Source organism: Somniosus microcephalus, chromosome 6, assembly GCF_052327205.1.
Source record: "Somniosus microcephalus isolate GS21.2 chromosome 6, FLI_Smic_1.0, whole genome shotgun sequence".
NCBI lineage: Eukaryota > Metazoa > Chordata > Chondrichthyes > Squaliformes > Somniosidae > Somniosus > Somniosus microcephalus.
The window spans coordinates 65,096,153-65,119,269 of record NC_140992.1 but is presented as its reverse complement, the minus strand read 5'-3'; the positions used below and the strand labels follow the sequence as shown (position 1 = coordinate 65,119,269).

The window sequence follows — 23,117 nt, the reverse complement described above, 5'->3', positions numbered from 1 at the left end:
CGTAATGTCAACAGAAACCATAACTTTCAAAATAACTGTGAACTGTTCGGCAAAGCTGCAAAACTCAACAAACCTTCTGCAAATATAACAACAGGTGAGGGTGTCCTTGCATTTGGACAAACAAACGTCTCAGCACCTCACTCTACAACTGGCCCCTTGAGGGAGAACGACTTCTCTTTCGCGCCCGGCCCCTTCCCTCCCTGCTGCTCCGACGTAATTGGACCCCAGTGGCGGCCTCAAGGCTGGGGGACGCCTGCTGACTGTCTGGAAGCGCAGAAGCCCCTGAGGGACGGCCTGGCCGACCTCTGGGCTTGGAGGGTGCGGACGCAGGATGCTTGATGGGACCATGGCTGGAAGCAGTGTGGCCTGCAGGTGGTGGCAGCTGCAATGCAGGTGTCCCAGCGCTGGCATGTGCAGTGGTCTCCTGCCGAGAGAGGACACCTGCACCATGGTCGGACGACACACTGGCTATCTGAGGGGAGCGGGTCGGCTCTACCACCACAATCGCATGCTCCACTGATTGCTGGCCTTGTATGGGACTGGAAGGGCCCGGGGTGATCCTAACTGATGCAGAGAGGGTGGCTACAGTGAGAGATCGCGTTGCGTCAATCTGGCTGTGGAGGAGCCCAGCAAGTGACTGCGTGGCAACAGTGAGGACCTGTGTGCCAGGTGCCAGTGCTTCGGAGAAGGCCTGGACAGTTCTTCCCATTGCTTCGGACAAGCCAGGTGCCGACCGCTCCACTGCCTCGGACAAGCCCTGCACAGTCCTTTCCAGGGATTGTCTGAAGCCCTGAACAGTCCTTTCCATAGCCGACTCAAAGCCGTGGACAGTCCTCTCCATTGTTGGGCCGAAGCCCTGGATAGTCCTGTCCATTGTTGCCCCGAAGCCCTGGATAGACCTGTCCATTGTTGCCCCAAAGCCCTGGAGAGTCCTCTCCATTGTTGCCCCGAAGTCCAACATACTCTTAGCTAATGAATCTATTGACTCAGGCATCTTCTCCACTGCAGCCATCAGCTCCGTGTGTCTGACCCGGGCCTGTTTGCTCATCTCAGCCAGGCGACGGACCTCATCTGCACTCTGTGCAGCAGTCATCACGACCTGCCTTGCCCTCCGGGGAGACGGTGGCCGAACTTGCCTATCCCCCGTGCGTTGCTGCATGCCGCTTGGTCCGGCAGCTGGTTCATCCTCAGAGCCCCCCCCCTCCCCTCCAGGGGACTACTATCCCCAGTCTGTAGATGTGTCAGCTCCCCAGATTCTGCAACAGCTGGTCCAGATTCCTCCTGGTCCTCGCCTCCGGTGGCACTGGCACTGGCAGCTTCAGCGCGTTGAGCCCGAGTTGGTGCTGCTTCATCTGAAAGTGGGAGGTGGAAGAGTGGCTTTAGCAAAAGGACAGCTTTGCTGAAAGGCATGCCAGATTGCGGCAAGGCTCTGACATGGCTGCACATTGAGGATGCATGCTGGCGGGGGGACCAAGTGGAAGACAACAGGTGAAAAAGGTGAGAGTCTTACCCTCGCTGTCGGTAATGGGGTCGGCAGATGCAGTGGTCACAGGACCAGACAGACGTCCTCCAAGTATCTGGTGCACTCTCTCCTCCAGATCCATCAGAGTGACCACTTGTGGAGGTCCTCCACCGGTTCGACGCTGCTCCTTTCGGATCATGGCCAGTTTGGACTGCAGGGGAAAGAAGGGGAAGTTCTGTAACATGAGGCCTTGAGAGATCATCGCATGCCCCCCATGGTGCAAGAGCCCTTACATGAGGCCTTGAGAGATCATCGCATGCCCCCCATGGTGCAAGAGCCCTTACATGAGGCCTTGAGACATCTGTCCATGTGTGTGCCCAGAAAGGGCCATGGGTGCATGCTGACAGATGGCCACTGGGGCATCATTGCAGCAGGGTGCCCGAAGTCAGCTGCAGATGGAGGGAATCAGAAGATTGCTAAACCATCACTCACCCTAACGATCCGTGTGAGGTCGTTGAATTTCTTCCTGCACTGAACAGGGGTCCTGGTCGCCATGCTGCTGGAGTTGACCCTCACAGCAACCTCCCTCCAAGATCGTCGGTAAGCCTTCTGATTCGGCCTCTTGCCATTATCCGGATACAGGACCTCTCGACGGCGCTCAACTGCAGCCACCAAGTAGTCCAGAGCCTCAGTGCTGAAGCGCTCTGCTCTCTGTCTAACCTTCTCCATGCTGAACAACTTTGTACCGCCAGACAAGGGCGAGCGCCGAATCTGAGGCCTACAGGGCGTTGGGTGTTGAAGCTCAGGCTGACTGACCCACCCCTTTAAGAGCCGGCCGGCGCCTGGAGGTCTCGTGGTTTCCCGTAATTGAGATCACCTGCGCTGTGCCCGTCCGCGTCGATATTGAGTAGCGCCTGAACTTTTGCGCCTTAAGAGCACCGTGCAACGGCTGAATTAGCGCCTCAAGACCCTTTGGGGGCGATGCAACCCAATATCTCGCCAGGCAGCGATAACTTTCGTCTGGCTATAAACTTAGCGCTTCGCCAGTTCTAACGCCTCAAGCGAGGCTATACCCAATTTCTAGGCCTATATGTTAAAGGTGCTATATAAATCTTGTCACTGTTGTGCTTGCAACAGCTGGGGCCACATCCAACAATGCAGTGGCTGCCAACACTTACCAAATGTCAGGCACTTCCTCAGTCCTTCGAGGGGCCTGGCTTGAGTGGGAGCATATGTGGCCACCTTGAGAGAAAGCCAGTTCAGTGCTGGGCACGCTAGCTAGGGGATCGATGATCTGCATGAGGGTAGTCCATAGGGTCTTTCTGTTATGGGTGAAGCCTGACATCACTGCTCTTTCCAAACGATCTCCCAATCTATTCAGTCTTCCAGTGACCGAGTCATGTAACTCCTGGAACTAGTCACTACTATTGAGAGAAAGCTATTTTGCCCTTGGTCTCTGTATTTTGGGGCTCCCTGCAGAATTTGAAGATATCATGCACTCTGTGGTGCTCTGCATTTTCGTAAATCCATTCTGCAGCACTGCAGTCATGTGCTAGGAGAAATGCTGGTATTAGGGGCAGGGCAGTGTTTGATGCAACCTGCTGTGGTGTGAGAGAGACCTCAAAGACACTTGAAAAGAGCCTACAGGAAGAGAAAATCCCCAAGATAATGTCTTCAAAGAAAGGTATGATCATAAAGCATTTTGTGTGTTATGCAGCTGTAGAGAGGATTAAGAAAGTAAGTGTGGATAGAGCAAAATAAATGGAGGATAATTGCTGGCTGGTGACAGCATGCCTCTAAAATCGCCCCCGCCGATCCTGTCCACTGCATCTTTGAGAAAAGCACAAGGGCAATCTCATACTGCCTCAGCTGCTTATTGATGGATAGCTCTGGTCCTCTTCCAGTGGTTGTGCACAGACTTAGCTTGTAAGCATAACACAGGAAAGTAAATGATCGGATCTCCCTGAGCATCCCAAACAACACTTTTGTGCCCAGACCATCTCCATCCTAGGGCTAAAACTTTGTGAGTGAACGAACATGATCTTTCTACTGGCAGTACTGAAAACAGGCAGAACTTTGAATTGCTATGTGTAAGATATTACTGTGCCCTACGTACATTCCATCTTCTGTTGTATGCAGGAGTGCTGTGTAAATGGGAACATGTTCCCTGCTTGGAATCTTTCTGAGGGTGCAGGAGAGAAACATTTCTATTGGGGCCAAACCTGCCATTGATGAAGAACAAGCATATATGCAAAGGACGATACACTTACTTTGACATTCCTCTGGACACCAGAAAACTTGTTCCTTATTTGTTCCCAGGTATGACAGAGTGAATGCAGTTTCCCAGGTCTATCAGCCACTCCCGTTCATGTAGCTTGAACCTCCATCTTCACAGGAGGGTCATTGCTTCAGAAAAAGGCACCCTCCTTTGCTCTACCTCTTGCAACAGGACATCCAAAGCATCATCAATAAAGGGGACGATGTTGCCCAGATTTCTCCTTTCAGCCATATTGGCCCAGAAATTCGGGTCGGGGGACTTCCCGCGGGTGTAAACCCCCGACCTGCACTCACCTTGCGTGCCGGCAGTTGAGCTGTAGGGCCCCGTGGAATTCCGATCCGGGGTCTGGCCCAGCTGCTGGCGCACTGTGCTTGCGTGTCCCAGGGGCGTAGTTAGTGCGATGTGTCCCCTGGGATCACGTGAGCCATGGGCAGCCAATCAGAGGAGGGAAAAGCCCATTCATAAGATTGACAGGAAGACCTGTCAAAACTTATAAATACTACGGGCCCCAAAATAGCAGTAAACCTTCAAATAAAAAAAATTTTAAATCACACTTTTTAAATAAACTATAAATTACATTTAAATAACTATTTTAAACAATAATTTAAATTTTTGGAAAAAATCATTTTATATTCTAACGGGGCTAAAAATAAACTTACCTTGCTTTAAAGTATTTATTTAAAAATAATAAACCTGTGGGAAAAAATGTTTTAATTTTAATTAATTGACCACTTACCTTGCAAAAAGCAAGCCTTACGCCTGCTTTTTAAAAGTGTAAATCCTGCAGGCTTACCCTCCCGGGAAAACCTGTAAAAAAAAACTAAGTTCAAAGCGCACGCGCAGCCTCCCCTGCGCGCGCGTTCGACCTCTGAACCCCTTCGTTCAGAGGATCGGAAGTGCCGGTTTCCCGCGCATGCGCAGTGCATGCAGAAAACCGGCACTTCCATTCGGCCTACGGGTGAGTACCCAGTGCGTACTCACCCGTGGAGACCCGAATTTCTGGGTCATTGTCTCACATCAAAGAGTTAGTATGCAGACCTAAAATTTGCCTTCCCTTTTAAGCCCAGCAGCAACCCTTTAAGAGATGCTGGCTGGTCAGATTTTGCAACGGGCAGCCAGTAGCACTCCTGGCCTGAATCCCTGCAATTTTTTTCCATGTGGTCGGAGCCTATTGAAATGAAGGGGCGGGGCTAACCTTGAAAAGTTTGGTGAGGCCGGATTTCCTTGCTGCTGACATGGGTTTGCTCATACCATGGTCAAGCACAATCCCAATTTTGCCAGTCTTGCAAAATCAAGGCTTTTATTTGTTGCATTTTCCAGTATTTTTTGAATTGACTTCTTAGATATACATACATATTTTATATAATGTGTGCATTACTTCATATCAGAGAATATACCCTACTAAGCTGGAAAGGAAACAAACTATAATATTGAATCCTATACATTGTGGCACTTTGTTATGAACAAACTAATGTGCTTGTTTTCTGACTCTTGTTTCAATTTTTTCTTGCTATATGACTTGACTTTTTGAGTCTAGAATTTGCTGCTGGTGACATTAGTGGATGAACAGTTGGCACAGGTATTTGAAATTCCTTCGGCTGATACATTAACATCTATTTTAAGTGGATTAACACTGCCATTAAAATAATGAACACAAGAAAACCATACAAACGCATAAAGCATTTGTATGCTAATATCACTGACCGTTATTTTTAGGCTTTGGTCTCAAAATGAATTACAGGTAATATAGTTCAACAAAATAACTCCTTGTTAGAGTCACTGCCGCAGAGCCTTATGATCTTCATCAGAAGATTGCTGTCTGCATCGCCTTGACCGTGTGTCATTTACTGCCTTGTGCTTTTGGAGCTAGTGTCTGATGTACTTCTTTGAGAGGTGTTGGTTGAAAGATAAATGTTAGCCAGGACACCCAGGGAACTCTTGAACTCTTCTACGAATAGTGCCGTGGAATCTTTTATGCCCATCTGAGACAGCAGATGGGCCTCAGTTTAGCATCTCATCCAAAACTCGGCTCCTCACAACAATGCAGCACACCCTCACTACTATGTGCTCAAATTTCTGAATTGGGACTTGAACCCACACTGTGGCTGCAAATTTAATTTTGGAGGCGGGATGGGGGCAGGTCAGCTGGTTTCCGGGTTCCGGTCCCGCCCCTAGCTGCCTCCGCTTTGCAGATGTGATTTTCCCTTGATTAGCCTTGTTAACAGGAAGCGGGTCTGATGACGTCATTTGATGATGCGTCATCTGCCGGTTTCCTTAAAGCGACCATTCACAATTCTATTTTGACAGTTGATCTGTCAGTGATTGACAGCATTGAGGTGCTGCAAACACTGACAATCACTGCACAAAGATGAACACTTGCACCCAGGCTCTCCAATGACTCCCTCCATATGCTTATGGAGGGAGTCACAGCATGCAGGGAGGTTCTCTTCCCTCCCAAGGGTGGAAGAGACCTCCCCAGGACACCAGCTTACCTTGCACCTCCACCCAACCCTCTCTATCTACTTTATCACTTCCCCATTTCACTAGCCACCCCTCGCACTCACCCTCATCCTACTGCAAGCATACCAATGGAACAACACACAAGGGTAGGCACTTGAGAGGTTTAGCCAATGCCCATGTGAAGTTTCTGGTAATGTGTTGTCATACAGTGTATTATCTTTTTCCAAAAGTGCCCCTTATTGAACAGACCTGAGCGCACATTGCAAAGTGTTTTACTGATTTCCAGTGATTGTTCAATCATAACTCTCTTCCCCCCCCCCCCCCACTATAGTGATGTGTGTGCATCGATTGGCTTGGACATTAAAGGGGTGCTTCACGGTACAGGTGTAGGCTGGTGTCAACCTGGCGCATCATGTGGTAGCCAAGGTTTACAACATCAAGTGAAGAAAATTTGGCCATGGTGATGCCATCGCTGGCCTCCCGGCCAGCAATTTTATCAGGGGCTGATGCTCTGTGTCCAGTGCAGCATCAGGTGGGTGAGGGGGAGGTTGGCACTCCTGGTGCTTTTGTGGCTGGTTGTGGTGCCGCTGCAGCTGCTCTTCCTCCAAATCTGACTACCAGGATGAGAGGATGTAAATGGTTCCCATCCCGTTGCTATAGATTTCAGTTGAGGCAAGAAACTTGCAAGCGCACACTCAGTGGCCTGAAATTATTCCAATCGGGTAACACTGTAGATGGGTGTCAGCTTGAACAGTCACAAGGTCAGTAGATTTGCAAAATCTTATCCCAAACCTCCAACAACAAAGTTGTTGCATTTGAATGTCAGCCATGTTACAGGAGCGTTTTTAAAGTGCAGCAGCAATGACTACAAATCATGTCGTCAAGAAACTCGTCTCCTTGCAGCAGGCATGTTTCTGACAAGACGGGAAACAGGAGCCAGAAGCACGAAAATGGGAAACCACTATTAAATAAAAAAGGATTAGCAAGGCAGTTAACAGGCTCTTAACTGCCTCAACTACCTGGCCCACCGGTTCCAGTCGGGTCAGTTTGGGAGCGGCTGACCCGACACTCTGAAAATCGCATGAGGGCGGGATGCAGTCTGAAGCCATTTTTTCTGATTTTTGATGCCGACCCGCTTCCTCAGGGCTATTAAAATCGAGCCCTGTGACTCCGAGACAAAAGTGCTACCTCTGAACCAAGGCTGGCATCTAATATAAGTGTAGAAGATATAAAGCATGACACACAAGCCTAGCTTTACTACTATTGGTATACATTAGACATGAATGGCTATGCACAAGTTTTACACTGACTCAAATCAAAGTGTGCTGTTTGCACACAATTTTCATAGCTTCAGCTGCAAATTTTGATTTGCCTAAAAATACATATTTAAATGAAATGCTGCCTATTTGAATGGACACTTCCAATGTTGCTGGCCTATCTCCTGAAAAACCTCACCGGGATGCAAAGTAGGCAGAGTCCTGATGGGATGGAGCTTTCTGCTGCTGGACGTTGCTTATTACGGCATAAATTGGTCAGCTGGCAGCATAAAATCCAGGCTATGTTTAATCCTCATTACAGTGCTACAAACTTCCAGCTTATATTGACAAAAAAAGTGAAGTCCCAGTCCATTCTCTCCACATTAATACCAAATACTTACTGTGTATATTGACATCGACATAAACTCTTGCACACTTAATTTGACACATTTTTAGAAGTCCCTAATTATATTGAAGTCCTTCTTTCATTGCCACTTATGTCGACCAGCTCTTATCTTTTGTGTGCACTCAATCGGAACCATCAAAAGAAATGGAAGAAACAGCTAAATATTTGGATAAGTTAAAAATGCCAATCCAAAAAGAACAAGTGCCACATATGAAATAGTCTATTCTAAATGATTAATTTTAAGTAAGAAAAATACATTTAAAGAAATGATTTCGAAATTTTATTTGCAAAGTTTAAATTATTTTTCTTTAAAATTGATATACTGTTATATGTATTTACATATTTCTTAACACTTAAGTTAGTAAGTTGTGTGGATGGGAGCAGAAAGTTATAAAAAGACATAGACAGACTGAGTGGTCAAAGCTATGGCAGATGGGAACACGAACGTAGGCCATTCTGCCTCTTGAGCCTGTTCCACCATTCAGTTAGATCATGGCTGACCTGTACCTCAACTCCATTTACCTGCATTTGTTCCATATCCTTTGATACTCTACTTAATAAAAATTAGATCACCCCTCAACCTTCTAAACTCAAGGAAATATAAATCAAGGTATGCAACCTGTCCTCACAATTTAACTCCCTAAGCTCTAGTGAATCTTCACTGTACCCCCTCCAAGGCCAATATATCCTTCCTGAGGTTCGGTGCCCAGAACTGAACAGAGTACTCCAGATGGGGTCTGACCAATGCTATGTACAACTGAAGCATCACGTCCTCACTTTTGAATTGCAGCCCTCTTGAGATAAAGGCTAACATTCTATTAGCCTTTTTGATTACCTTTTGTACCTGTGCCCTAGAATTTAGTGATCTGTGCACATGGACACCCAAATCCCTTTACTTCTCACAGTGCCTAGTCTCTCACCATTAACAAAATATTCCGATTTGTGTTTCTTGGATTCAAAGTGAATGACCTTACATTTCCCCATATTGAACTCCATCTGCAAAATGTTTAAGGGAATTCAATAGGGCAGATACAGAGAAACTGTTTCCTCTGATGGGGAACCCAGAACAAGAGGGCATTATCTTAAAATTAGAGCTAAACCATTTAGGAGTAAAATCAGAAGCACTTTTTTCACACACAGGGTAGTGGAAATCTGGAACTGTCTTCTCAAAAGGCTGTGGATTGCAGGGTCAATTGAAATTTTCATGACTGAGATCACTAGTGTTTTGTTGGGTAAGGGTTTCAAGGTATTTAGAGGAAAGGTGGGTAAATGGAGTTGAGATACAGATCAGCCATGATCTGATTGAATGGTGGATGAAGCTCGAGGGGCTGAATGGCCAACTCCTGTTCCTATTTTAAGAAATGTCCAAATATATGCAATGTTCGTTTATGTTGACAAACTGTATGTCGATAAAATTAGAATGGTCCCCCCATGTCGACATCGGTGAGTAGGACTGTAATAATATATCCCCAAAGCAAAGTGGGTATAGCCTTGATTACATACTAAGCATATTTTTGCCACCAAAAACAAAGTGGATCTCGGGGGAAATTTTCAACTGCCGGCTGCCTGTTACTCGCCTGAAAATTGGATGGCCATTAATTAAAAATCGGGCGGGGGAGAATGTACCTTGGACATCCAACCCCCAACTAATGCAATTTTTAGTCAGGCCTGTAAATGGCAAGCAGCTCACCCACCTGAAACAGGCAGAAGGATGCGTAAATATAAAAATTAGGGTCCTATGCTAGTTGTAGGACCCCAATTGCAGTTTTCAAGAACAAATGTACACTTCGCCCAGTTTTGCCAGATGTTGAGTGACCTAACCAGCAGCTTATAAAGGTACCACTGGAGGTTGCTTAAAAAACGGCTTATGCAACTTTCACATTTTTTTGGTGGGCCTAGGAGCAGCTGGAGTACTCCTCTTGGGCCACAAAAAGTTCAGCCCACTGCTGACCTTTTTGTGGCGCTCTGGGATCGCTCCCACCGCCCCACATCCAGGTCTGACCTGCCGGCCGGCTCAGTGTGAGCACTGGATCAGCGTGAGAAAGTGCTGACGTTCCTCATCTGTGTGCGGAACACTCCTGTAACAAAATCTGCATTTTGTTTCTTAATTTCAGCATTGCAATGGTGTTGGAGGAGATTGGTTCCTTAATTTAAATTGCAGATAGGCCCTTTGATTTGGACAGCAGGGGTTGATGTGACATAAAGAACAGTTTTATGCCACTGTGAAGAGCTTGATGCAATTAACTAACAAACCTGTTGGACTTATTTGTGTGAATTGTGGGTCATTCTGCAGCAGTCAAAATTGCATTTTCTTTTTATATAATCATGAAATCTAATTATATTTATGCACAAAGTATTTGATTTGTTGCAGTATTCTCCTTTGTTAATCAAAAAGTTGCGTGAGATACTATTTGTTTTCAGAAAAAGCCTCTGAGAACTATCAAATATTGTTGGTTTTCACACCTACAGAGTTAAAAGCAGGAACTTAGAAACAACCTGGAGAAGTTCATCCAAAAGCTTGTGGTCTGGAGAGATCTTGAATTCTACAAAAACTTCACAAGTGGAATTCGTAGTGCAGTATCAGGAACGTTGTCAAATGGACAGACACTAAAGCCTGCCTACTAAGGATATTATGGATATTCCCATTGTGTCTATATCATAACTTTAATATTTGCAATTTGTTATGCTTCCTATTGCTACTGGTTTATGAATTTATTAATGACTTAAGTTTGCAAATCTCTAGGCCTAGAACTTTGGGGGTATAGCGCCAGCCGTTAAGGCCCATCTTGATGAAAAAATGGCAGCCTACTCACTTCCTGTGGGTTCTGCGGCGGCCGCCATTTTCGGCAGCTCGGCAGCATTGCCATTACCAGCGCTCACTAGAGAAATTAAAATGAGGCAGATCGTACTGTCAATGAGTGTGCAACGCTCATTTGACACACAATCTGCCATTTTTGACATCGCGCTCCACTTACTTAATCATGACCAGTTGACCAAGCGTTCAGCTGCGGGAAGGAGCCCCCAGCAGCACTATTTAAAGGGATCAACAACAACAACTTGCAGTTGACATGGTTTCTCAGTTTGACTGGCTCTCTCTACGTTTCTGCAACTCTTGCAGCTTTCTAAACCTGTATAAAGCTGCTGAGGTCACAGGTAGCATTGCTGCAAGTGGAGAATGCCTTAATTCTCATTTTAATGACTTCTGCTCACACGAGTTGTTAACAGTCATGGGGCTCTACTTGCTGTCCCCCTCGCACTTGAGCATGCTCTTTTTCTTCGTCTTCTCCTTCACTTTGGTCAACATGAGGGACAGGCTGGCCTGCTGGCAGTTCTTTGGTATCTGAAAGCAGAAAAGCACAAGGGTCAGGTGTGGTGAGGGGAGGGGGGGGTGAAAGCAAGATATTTATGTATACACCATCAGCAGCTTGTAAGTGAGCAGAGATTGTGGGATGAAGGGGGAGTGGTATGTGAGAAGAAGGATTCAATATGACCATACCATCATCATCAGCAACGGCTTCAACTTATCTGGTGGCCATGGATTCCGTCCCTGCCCGTCCAATAATGTCAAGCACCGATGCTTCCAGGTTGATGAGGTTCTGTATTGCAACTTTGCCGCCTTCCGTCTGCCGTTGCTCCCTCTTGTTAAGTGCCACTTTTGCCTGCAAGAGAAAAGGAAGTGTGTCAGTGCGTGTAGTGCAATGTGTTTGGGTGATGTGCTTGCCATAGTTGAATAGCTGCCAGTGTGTGCAAGGTGTGAGATGTGGGTGTGAGTGTTGCACCAGTGGTAAAGTTGTGAGGGTGAAGTGAAGCCATGATTGTGAGGTATGAGTGGTGATAGCTAGAGATTGTTGGTACATGAGTGAAGGGGGGGTGGTGCATTGAGCGGTGTGCGAGGCTTGTGATGCAGCTGGTGGGATGGTGGCATTTGCTGAAGCCTTCACTCACCTTGACCTGCCATGTGAGGTCATTAAACGTTTTTCAGCACTAGATCCTGGTCCTTGGGACCACACTGGTGGCCATGATGGAGTCAGCTCTCTCCTCCCACAGCCTTCTGCAAATGACCTTGGGTGGCCTCCTGCCACCCTGCAGGTACACGGCAGCCCACCTTCATTGCACAACCAAGACCAAGGCCTCCAATGCAGCATCTGAGAACCTTCTTGCTCACTCCCTTGGTTGCTGTGCCATGGCTTGCTCCGCTATGACTGAGGTGCTACTGCAACAAAGCATCTCCACCTCCCCCGCCACCCCCCCCACCCTGTTATAGAGTTATACAGCACAGAAAGAGGCCCTTCGGCCCATTGTGTCTGCGCCAGCCATCAAGCCTTGTCTATTCTAATTCCATTTTCCAACACTTGGTCCGTAGCCTTGTATGCTATGGCGTTTCAAGTGCTCATCCAAATGCTTCTTGAATGTTGTGAGGGTTCCTGCCTCTAGCACCCTTTCAGACAGTAAGTTCCAGATTCCAGACACCCTCTGGGTGAAAAAGTTTTTCCTCAAATCCCCTCTAAACCTCCTGCCCCTTACCTTGAAACTATACCCCCTGGTTATTGACCCCTCTACTAAGGGGAAAAGTTCCTTTCCGTCTACCCTATCTATGTCCCTCATATAATGTTGTACACCTCAATCAGGCCCCCCCTCAGCCTTCTCTGCTCTAAGGAAAACAACCCCAGCCTGTCCAGTCTCTCTTCATAGCTGAAGCGATCCAGCCCAGGTAACATCCTGGTGAATCTCCTCTGCACCTTCTCCATTGCAATCACATCCTTCCTATAGTGTGGCAACCAGAACTGCACACAGTATTCCAGCTGTGGCCTAACCAGTGTTTTGTACAGCTCCATCATAACCTCCCTGCTCTTATATTCTATGCCTCGGCTAATGAAGGCAAGTATTCCATATGCCTTTTTAACCACCTTATCTACCTGTTCTGCTGCCTTCAGGGATCTATGTACGTGCACACCAAGGTCCCCCTGATCCTCTGTCCTTCCTAGGGTCCTACCATTCATTGTGTATTCCCTTGCCTTGTTCGTCCTCCCAAAATGCATCACCTCACACTTTTCAGGGTTAAATTCCATTTGCCACTGTTCTGCCCATCTGACCAACCCGTCTATATCGTCCTGTAGCCTGAAGCTTCTCTCTTCGCTATTTACCACTCCACCAATTTTTGTGTCATCTGCGAACTTACTGATCATACCTCCTACATTCATATCTAAATCATTAATGTACACTACAAACAGCAAAGGACCCAGCACCGATCCCTGCGGTACACCACTGGACACAGGCTTCCAGTCACAAAAACAACCGTCAACCATCACCCTCTGCCTCCTGCCACTAAGGAATTTTGGATCCAATGTGCCAAATTGCCCTGGATCCCATGGGCTCTTACCTTCTTGACCAGTCTCCCATGTAGACTACATCAACTGCACTACCCTCAACCACACACCCAGTCACCCCCTCGAAAAATTCAATCAAATTGGTTGGACATGATCTCCCCCTGACAGAGCCATGCTGACTATCCTTGATTAATCCTTGCCTCTCCAAGTGGAGACTAATTCTGTCCCTCAGAATTTTTTCCAATAATTTCCCTACCACTGATGTTAGGCTCACTGGCCTGTAATTCCCTGGTTTATCCCTACTACCCTGCGTTAAGCCAATCAGCGGCACGTTTAGTGCTGCGATCAGCACTCCAATCATTATAATGAGCAGGCAGCACGAATTTTGCGTGCTGCCTGCACCACTTTGAACGGACACAGGCAACTAGCACTGGCCCGTGACGCCGCCCGTTTTCGGGCCATATCTTGGCCCAAGTCTCTGTTTTAATAACCACCATTACATAGAGACAACATTATGTCCAGTAAGCAGATTTCTGCAATTGTTGGATGTTGGGTACATAGTTCTGCAGGAGTACAATAAAGAAAAATTTCCGGATTGTAGGAAATAAGAGTCCACTTACAAGATTTTCTGTTCAAACGGGAAGACAGTATTAAAACCCTCCTGGAGGAGAAATTCAGTTGGTTAGCGCCTGGCAGGGGCGCTAATGAAGTAGAGCCAAGGTGAGGCAAATCCAGCGCCGCATGCCAAATCCAGTCGCTCCTTAGCATCACCACTAACAGTTAGCGCCTGGGGATTTAGCGCCAGGCAGATCGTGACGTCCTTGAGCGTGCAGCGCTCACTGAGCGGCCGATCTGCCAAATTGATTATTGCTTCGTGCCTTGCCCCAACAATGACAGGACGAGGAGGTGTGAAGCAGGTGGATGGTGGTTCCAGGGGCGCTATTTAAAGGGATCAATCTCAGCTGTCAGGTTAGTGCTGTTTCACTGCTTCCTTGTCAGTTTGCGATTGTGCAAGAGTTTAATTCAGCCATTTGAAGGTTCTTTAGTATCAGGAATATTGTGGCTACTAAAAATTTGTTACATTTATTCTGACAAAATTTCAAAGTGCTACACATCATTACATTAATGGGGGCTGTACTGGCAGTCGACCTCGCCCTCCAGGATCGGGCGTGGAGGCAGCGAGAAAGATTGCAAGATGTGGCCAGAGGGAGGAGGAGGGCCGCGAAGGCTCTCAACAGGAGGCCTTACCCTCTGAGGGTATTCCGAGAGCACGTCTCCTACCTCCAATTAAATGAGGAGCAGTGCATTAGAAGGCTTAGCTTCAGTAAGGATGTGGTCACCGATCTCTGCCACCTCCTCCAACCAGACATCGAGCCCCAGATCAGGTCGACCATGGATCTCTCAGTGGCAATCAAGGTCACCGTTGTTGAATCCGTGATTCTTAAAGCATGATGTTTTCCAATAACTACACGGAGGCTGTAACTTAACAATCAACAGGTGTTTACTGGAGGAGGGTAGTCTAAAGACTGACAGTACAGAGGCATGCTCAAGGCTTATATACAGGTGTGGTCACTGCCGGTACTACAGTATACAGGAGCTGTAAAAGTAGTTCTCTCTTAAAGGTACATACACTACAATTCCTCCCCTTTTAGATTAGCAGTACCCATAATATTCAAATAACAATTAACACTTTAACATGCACATTAAACTGAAATAGTCCATTTATAGATTCAGTCTTTGGGGTGGCTTCCTGATCCTTTCTGGATAGCGCCTTTCCTGAGGTTCTTGTTCTTGGTGCGGAGGCGATTCTGACCCCCTTTCGTCGGTTAGTTCATCAGTTTCCGCTGCTACTGTTTCTGAGGTAGATGCTACCAGTATGTCGGGTTCATCCCCAGGTACGCGAGACATGGGGTTGACTCGTTCCTGTGACGCTAAGATCTGGTCGATGTGGCGCCTCACAATGTTCTCCCCGACATCCACTGTGTACATTAATGGCCCCTGCCATGTGCATATCGTTCCGGGTTGCCATTTCTCTGTTCGGTAGTCACGGGCCAAGACTGGCTGTCCTACATTGAAGCTCCTTGTCAACTTCTCATTGATGTGCTAGAATTGTTTATCCTTAACATTTCTTCGCACATTTGGTCTGAGCAAATCCAGACGAGATCTCAACCTTCGGTTAAAGAACATCATGGCCGGAGTCTGGTTGGTAACTGCATGTGTCGCATTTCTGTAGGCTAACAGGAAATTGTCCACCTTATGCTGTAGTGGAATTTCATCATCGCACATGGCCTTTATCGCCTTTTTAAAGGTTTGTACGAACCTCTCAGCCAATCCATTTGTGGCTGGATGATACGGGGTGGATGTGTAATGCCTTACCCCATTCCTTCTCATAAATTTCTGAAACTCTTCGGACACAAACTGTGGTCCATTATCAGAGCAAATCTGTTCTGGCAAGCTGTTCCTGGCAAATATGGTCCGTAGGACTGCAATCGTTTTCTCTGTAGTGGTTGAGGACATTTTTATCACCTCAGGCCATTTCGAGTGAGCATCCACTGCTATTAAGAACATTGAGTCCATGAGTGGACCAGCAAAATCAATATGCACCCGTTGCCATGGAGAGGAGGGCCACTCCCATGGGTGGAGAGGGGCATGTGGTGGTGCATTTTGGACCTTCTGGCATCCTGAGCAGCTCTTTGTTAGGTCCTCGATTTGTTGATCGATCCCCGGCCACCACACATAAGCCCTAGCAAGGCTTTTCATTTTCACCCCTCCCAGATGACCTTCGTGAAGCTCATTGAGCACTCTCTCCCTTAACTTGGGTGGAATTACCACTCGGGATCCACACATCACTGTCCCTTGGCATACTGACAGCTGTTCTCTTCTGGATGAGAATGCTGGCAACTGAGTCGCCATGTGTTGGCCATCCCCTCACCGTCAAATCATATACCCGAGACAGTGTCGGATCATTGCGGGTCCCCTTCTCTATATCCGCGTTAGTTACTGGCAATCGTTCAATTATCGACGAATAAAATATCTCGATAGGGTCCACTGCTGGTGCTTCCTCCACAGTAGACAGTGGCAGGCGTGATAGCCCATCAGCGTTTCCATGCTGTTTCGTGCCTTTATATTCTATTTCATATTGGTTCGCCCCTAGAAAAAGGGACCATCTTTGTAACCGTTGTGCAGTCATCACTGGAACGCCCTTCTTTGGATTAAAGATGGAGACAAGTGGTTGGTGGTCAGTCAGCAAGGTGAACTTCTGCCCATGCAGATAGTGGTTGAATTTTTTTACTCCCCATACTAGGCTGAGGGCCTCCCTGTCGATCTGGGCGTAGTTGCGCTCGGCTGAGGTTAGTGACCGAGACGCGAAGGCTACTGGCCTCTCCAACCCGTCTGGGAATTTGTGCGACAGCACCGCTCCAATACCATAGGGTGATGCATCACATGCCAACCGAATTGGTAGTGCTGGGTTGAAATGGGCCAACACCTCTTTTGATGTGGTCAATTCTTTGCTCTTCTGGAATGTTCGTTTACATTCGTCATTCCACTTCCATGGTACCCCCGTTTGCAGTAGGGTGTTCAGTGGGTGTAATACCGTAGACAAATTTGGTAAGAACTTATGGTAGTAGTTCACCAGCCCGAGGAACGACCTCAGTTGTGACACATTTTCCGGTGCTGGAGCCTTGACTACTGCCTCAATCTTTTATGGGGATTTATGTAACCCCTCTTCATCAATAACGTGGCCACAATACGAGCTCTGCTTCTGGAAAAACTCGCACTTGTGGCGATTAGCTCGTAGCCCATATTCCTTTAATCTAGTGAGCACCTTCTCCAAGTTGGCGAGGTGATCACTGTCATTTTCGCCCGTGACCAGGATGTCGTCCAAATAACACTGGGTCCCTGGAATCCCTTGCAGGACTTGATCCATTGCCCTTTGCCAAATAGCCGGAGCCGATGCTACCCCGAACACCAGCCGGTTGTATTGGTAGAGACCTTTATGAGTGTTGATCGTGAGGTATTGTTTCGAGGCTTCTTCTACCTCCATTTGCAAGTACGCCTGGGCCAGATCAATTTTGGTGAAGCGTTTACCTCCAGATAGCGAGGCGAAAATATCCTCAATCCGTGGAAGCGGATATTGTACCGTGTGAAGGACTGGGTTCACTGTCACCTTAAAATCCCCACAGATGCGGACCTTCTTTGGTTCCCCAGGCGTATTACTCAACGACCTCTTCATTACAGGAACGATGGGTGTAGCCCACTCGCTCCAGTCTACTTTGGACAGTACTCCTGAACATTCCAACCCTTCCAGCTCTGCTTCGACGGCTGGTCGGATTGCATAAGGCACCAGTCTGGCCTTAAAAAACTTTGGGCTTCCATTTTCCTCTATTTTAATTGTTGCTGTTATGCCTTTTAGTGTTCCGAGTCCCTCCTGGAACACTTCTTGTGCGTCAGTTGGCATTTTTGACAGTCGTCCAGGTGTGACGTCGTCATCCTTTTTGGCCTCAACCTTCAGTGCCTGTATGGAATGCCAATCTAATTGTATCTTCCGGATCCATTCACGTCCTAGTAGTGGTGGTCCTCCATCTGGCAATACATATAGGTCCATTTTAGGTATTTCCTGGCCTTTGTATATCACTTTCACCCTTATTTTTCCTTTGGGGTAGACTTTTTGCCCCGTGTACGTCTTCAAGACAATCTCTGTAGCTTTCAAAGGTATATGTGAAAATAGCCACTTGTAGTCCCTTTGGTTTATGACTGTTAGGGCTGATCCAGTGTCCAATTCCATTTTCACTTGGACTCCGTCTATCTTGAGTGTGACCCAGATAGTCTGGTGATCCTCCATTTTGGTTACCTTATGTAGTTTCAGACAACCCAGCTCCTTGCTTCCGGAGTCTGTATCACTTTTCTGTTCGTCTGAACTACTGTCCATCACCTTATGTACCTTTTTGTACTTCTCCTGTGGAGATTTCTTGCTGTTGGTTTTCTTCCCTGACCTGCAGACTCTTGCTATGTGTCCTGCTTTTCCACACTGTCTGCACACTTGGTCCTTGAACCAACAATCCTTCTGGTCGTGTGTTGTTCTGCCGCAGCGATAACACTTCCCTGTTCCATATGACATTTCATTGGTGCCATATTCTTGCGGTCTCCGTTGTATCTCTGCAGTGCCCCGTGCGGCTGCTTCGTGTGATACTGCCATGCTGAAAGCCTTGTCCAGCGTAAGATCCTTTTCTGATAGAAGCCGTTTCTGGGTTCCTTCACTTTGAAGCCCACACACAAACTTGTCCCTTAACATATCTGCTAGTCCCACTCCAAACTGGCAGTGTTTCGATAGCTTGCGCAGTTCCGTTAAGTACTCAGCATTACTTTCGTCTTTATGCTGGTTCCTTTTGTGGAATTTAAATCTTTCTGCTATCAGCAGTGGTGTGGGGTTTAAGTGGTCCTGTAGGATTTCCACTATGCTTTCGAAATTCTTATCCACTGGCTTCTCTGGGGTTATTAGGTTTCGCAGTAAGCCATAAGTTTTTGCACCCATGGAATTTAACAAAACCAGTGCTTTCCTAGCATCTGGCACTTCATTCGCCCTGCAGTACACCTCAATGCGTTCCACATATGTCGCCCAATCTTCGACTTAATTGTCAAATGCAGTGATACTGCCACTCTTCGGCATCCCTGGGTGTGATTTAACTGCCTAAAATGGCGTCTCCCGCGCTCTCCCTTCTTCTCCGCTGGCACAAAATGGCATCTCCCGCGCTTTCCTTTCTTCCCGCGCTCGCCCTTCTTCTCCGCTGCGGCTTCTAAAATGGCGTTTCCCGCGCTCTCCCTTCTTCTCCGCGGCTCAATGGCATCTCCCGCGCTTCCTTTCTTTCCCCCGTGGACGCTGTTCAGCCCTTGAGCCCTGGCTGTGCTCTGCGCATTCTCCTGTGCGCCTCTCCCGTTGCCACCACTCGGTCCTCAACCCGGCTGCTGCTTTACCCTCTCTCTTTTTTGTTTATCCTCGACGCCGCTCGGTTTTTCAACCCCCGGCTGCGCCCTGTGCGCTTCACCCTCTCTCTTACCCCGTCGACGCTGCTCGGCTTTTTCTGTGCCGTCGGTCGGCTCCAGCCACCGCTGTCCGGGAAGGGTCTGCGCTGTACCTGTTGCCAGTCTGTTGCTGGATCGTCGTGGCTGGGGAACCAAGCCCGGCTCTCAACAGTCTCCCCTGCGATGTTCACTCTCTGCTGGATGACTGGGCGGTTGCTCGTGGTCGACGCCCGTGCTTCTGGCCTCGACTTTGTTCCACCGCCCTCCCAGAGCGAATCGTTGAAAGGAAATGCAGAGTTGCAGGTAGATTCGAATCAACCTCGTCGCCACTGTTGAATCCGTGATTCTTAAAGTATGATGTTTTCCAATAACTACACGGAGGCTCTAACTTAACAATCAACAGGTGTTTACTGGAGGAGGGTAGTCTAAAGACTGACAGTACAGAGGCATGCTCAAGGCTTATATACAGGTGTGGTCACTGCCGGTACTACAGTATACAGGAGCTGTAAAAGTAGTTCTCTCTTAAAGGTACATACACTACAACCGTCACCCTCAATTTCTTCACCAATGGTTCCTTCCAGTCTGCAATAGGAGATATTGCGAACATCTCGCAGTTCGCCGTCCATTACTACATCCGGGAGCTCACAGAGGCTCTCGACAGTAGGAGAAGGGACTACATTTCCTTCTCCATCACCAGAGAGAAACAGGACGAACGTGCATGAGGCTTTGCTAGGATAGCGGGCTACTCCATGGTGCAGCGCGGCATTGTCTGCACCCATGTGGCTTTGCGGACACCGCATAACAATCCTGAGGTCTTCCGTAACCGCAAAGGCTACCACTCACTTAATGTGCAGTTGATGTGCGACCACAGACAGTGAATCCTCAATGTGAATGCCCGCTATCCTGGCAGCAGCCACAATGCCTTCATCATGTGCAAGACTGGTGTGCCAGCACTCTTCCAGCTGCCACATCAAGCTCACAGCTGGGCGGTCAGAGACTAGGGCTATCCGCTCTCCACCTGGCTCATGACTCCCCTCCGCAACCCCAGCACTCCTGCTCAGCACTCGTATAATGAGAGCCATGCTGCCACCAGGAACATCATTGAACAGACCATCGGGGTGCTCAAGCAATGGTTCCGCTGCCTTGACCGCCCGGAAGGAGCCCTATAGTACTCGCCGGAGCGGATGTCCCATTTCGTGGTGGTCTGCTGCATGCTCCACAACTTGGTCATCATGAGGGCCCAGCCCTTGCCACCTGTGATTGCGGGACCACTTCAGGAAGAGGGAGAGGAAGACGAGGAGGAGGAGGAACAGGAGCGAGGGAGGAGGCAGCCACTCAAGCCGACCTTTTGGAAGGGCGGTCCATGACCGCTGCCTCAAACTGCGGTTCCAATAAATTAAACCCCAGGTCCTCGTTGCTCACCACATCCCCATCATTCCATCCCTGTCGCAGGCCATATCGCAGTGCAAAGATGAAATAAGAGACACCACAAAATCATCCAAAGCCAATTAATAAATGTATCACTAATCAGTGAACACGTATTTACAACAACAATATTAGCTATTCACCCTTGTGCAATCCCTTAGTGCCCCTCGTTACAGTGCCTTTACCTACTCTAGTGCTCCTACGAAGTGTTGGCCCAGTGGCTGCAGCACGGTGGGTGGAAGGCTGCTGAATGTCTGTACGGGAGACTTCAGATGGCCTTGCAGGACGCCCTCGACCGGCTCTGGGCCTGGAAGGCCCGGCTGTAGACTGCACCACTTCAGCATGGACGGCAGCAGTCTGGGCTGGCTGGATGACGGGCAGCGACAAGGGCAATGGTGGAGTGCTAGTGGTGGGAGCAGGAATGGTGTCCTCTTGAGAGAGGACAGTAACATCCTGCTCCACTGACCCACTGGCACTCCCCCGGAGCAGCACCTCAGCATCATTACCAATCTGCTGGAGCACAGATTGCTGGCCTGCTGCGACACCGTGAAAGCCCCGTTGGACGGTGGTCGACCTAGCCACGATGGCAGCAGTCAGAGTTTGCGTGGCATCAAGCTGTCTGAGAATCGATGACACCAAGCATAGACTGCATTACAGCACTAAGATGGTGCGTGGCTTCCGCCTGTGCTGCAATGGAATCTGCAATATTGCCCATCGCACGTGGCATGAGGTCTGGGTCGCCACGGTCTCTCTGGGACTCCACCATCCTTTGCAGACTGCAAATAATGGTCTCCATGGTGTGCGCAGAGCTCTGTGCAATGTTGGAGGCGGACTCCTCCATACCCCTTACCATTGCCGAGAGGCTCTCGGGCACCCTTGCCATTGCACCTATCATCTCTGAGTGCATGCCCATCACCCTTCTAAAGGCTTCCCCATCGAGGTCCACATCTGTGTCCTGTGCAGCAGAACTTGCCCTCTGGGGAGCTGACTCCTGAACCACCCTTTCCCCCGGCCTTGCTGCAGCCCGCTCGTCCCCGGTGCATCACCCTGCCCAGATCCTGCTACTATACCAGCTTCTAAAGAACGCCTAGTGCCAGTACCTGAGCTGGTGCCTGTGGGTGAGACATGCAGTGTTCTTTGTCCTCTTCTTCCGCCTCGCTCTCTATGGTACCCTCCGGGATAGGCTGCTCAGCTGCTTGCTCATTATCTGAAAGCATAAAGGCACAAGAGTCGGGTTAAGATGAGGGGAGGGGGGTAGGAAGGGAGAAAGGCATGCATACAGCATGATTAGCTGGAAAGTGGGAAAGGCTTGTGGGGTATGGGGGGAAGTGGGATGTGAGAAGAAGGAGTAGGGATGAACATACCATTGTTGTCCCCAAGGGGGTTAACGTTGCCGGTGGCCACGGCGCCCACCACCTGGTGCCCAATGATTTGCAGCACTCTTTCCTCCAGCTCAGAAAGGGTTGGGTATCAGGTTGTCCCCCGCCTGTGCGCTTCTGCTCCCTCCTGTTGTGAGTGATCTTGGCCTGCAAGGGAAAGGAAAGTGTGTGAGTGAGTGTGGAGCAATGTGTTTGGGAGATGTGCCTGCCATAGTTGAATAGCTGTCATAGTGTGCAAGGTGTGAGATGTATATGTGAGTGTTGCAGGGTGTGGTGCTTTGGGCAGTGTGTGCATACTGAGGTTCAGATGGTGGTATGTAGCATCTCACCCTGACCACCCGAGTGAGGTTGTTAAATTTCTTCCTGCATTGTGTGTGGGTCCTGGGGACCACAGTGCTGCCCGAGACTTGCTGGGCTACCTCCCTCCACATGGCACGGAAGACTTACAGCGAGGGCCTCCTGCCACTTGCTGGGTACAGCACCGGCCTCTGTCTCTCCACAGCGAAGACCAAGGCCTCCAATGCTTGGTCACAGAATCTGCGAGCTCTCTCCCTGGGGCGTTGATCTGCCATAATGACACCTCCTTCAGTGGTCCAGTTCCTTCTCCTTGGCCTTCTGCTGTTTGCTGAGACAGCTGCAGAACCTGCAATGCTGAGAATGAGGTTCTGCAGCATGATTGAACCTCCCCTTTAAGAACTGGAAAGAGGCGATTAGACTGCACCTGAAATTCATAGTTATAACGGCACAGAAGGAGGCCATTCGGCCCATCGAGTCCATGCCGGCTCTCTGTAGAGCAATCCAGTAAGTCCCTTTCCCCCGCTCTATCCCCGTAGCCCTGCAAGTTTATTTCCTTCAAATGCCTATCCAGTCTCCCCTTGAAAACATTGAGTGTCTCTGCTTCCACCACTTCCGTCGGCAGCAAATTCCAAGTCATCACCATTCGCTGCATAAAAAAGATCTTCCTCACATCCCCCCTTTATCTCTTGCCCAAAACCTTAAATATGTGTCCCCTTGTCTTTGTACCATCAACTAGTTGGAACAGCCTTTCTCCGTCTACCCTATCCAAACCCGTTTTAATCTTGTACACCTCTATCAAATCGCCC

The 23,117-nt window shown here is 48.5% G+C and overlaps 1 protein-coding gene across 4 annotated transcripts in view; it reads left to right on the top strand.

Moving 5' to 3' along the window:
• Positions 1-23,117, top strand: part of nlgn1 (neuroligin 1) — a 798,160-nt gene that overhangs the window by 28,534 nt on the left and 746,509 nt on the right. The window contains exon 1 of one of the 4 annotated variants that reach the window (XM_085990296.1): positions 3,573-5,319. The exons of the other annotated variants lie outside the window; for them this stretch is intronic. The gene's annotated coding sequence lies outside the window, so the exon portion shown is untranslated. Of the gene's footprint in view, positions 1-3,572; positions 5,320-23,117 lie in introns of those variants that run through there. 4 annotated transcript variants of the gene reach the window in all.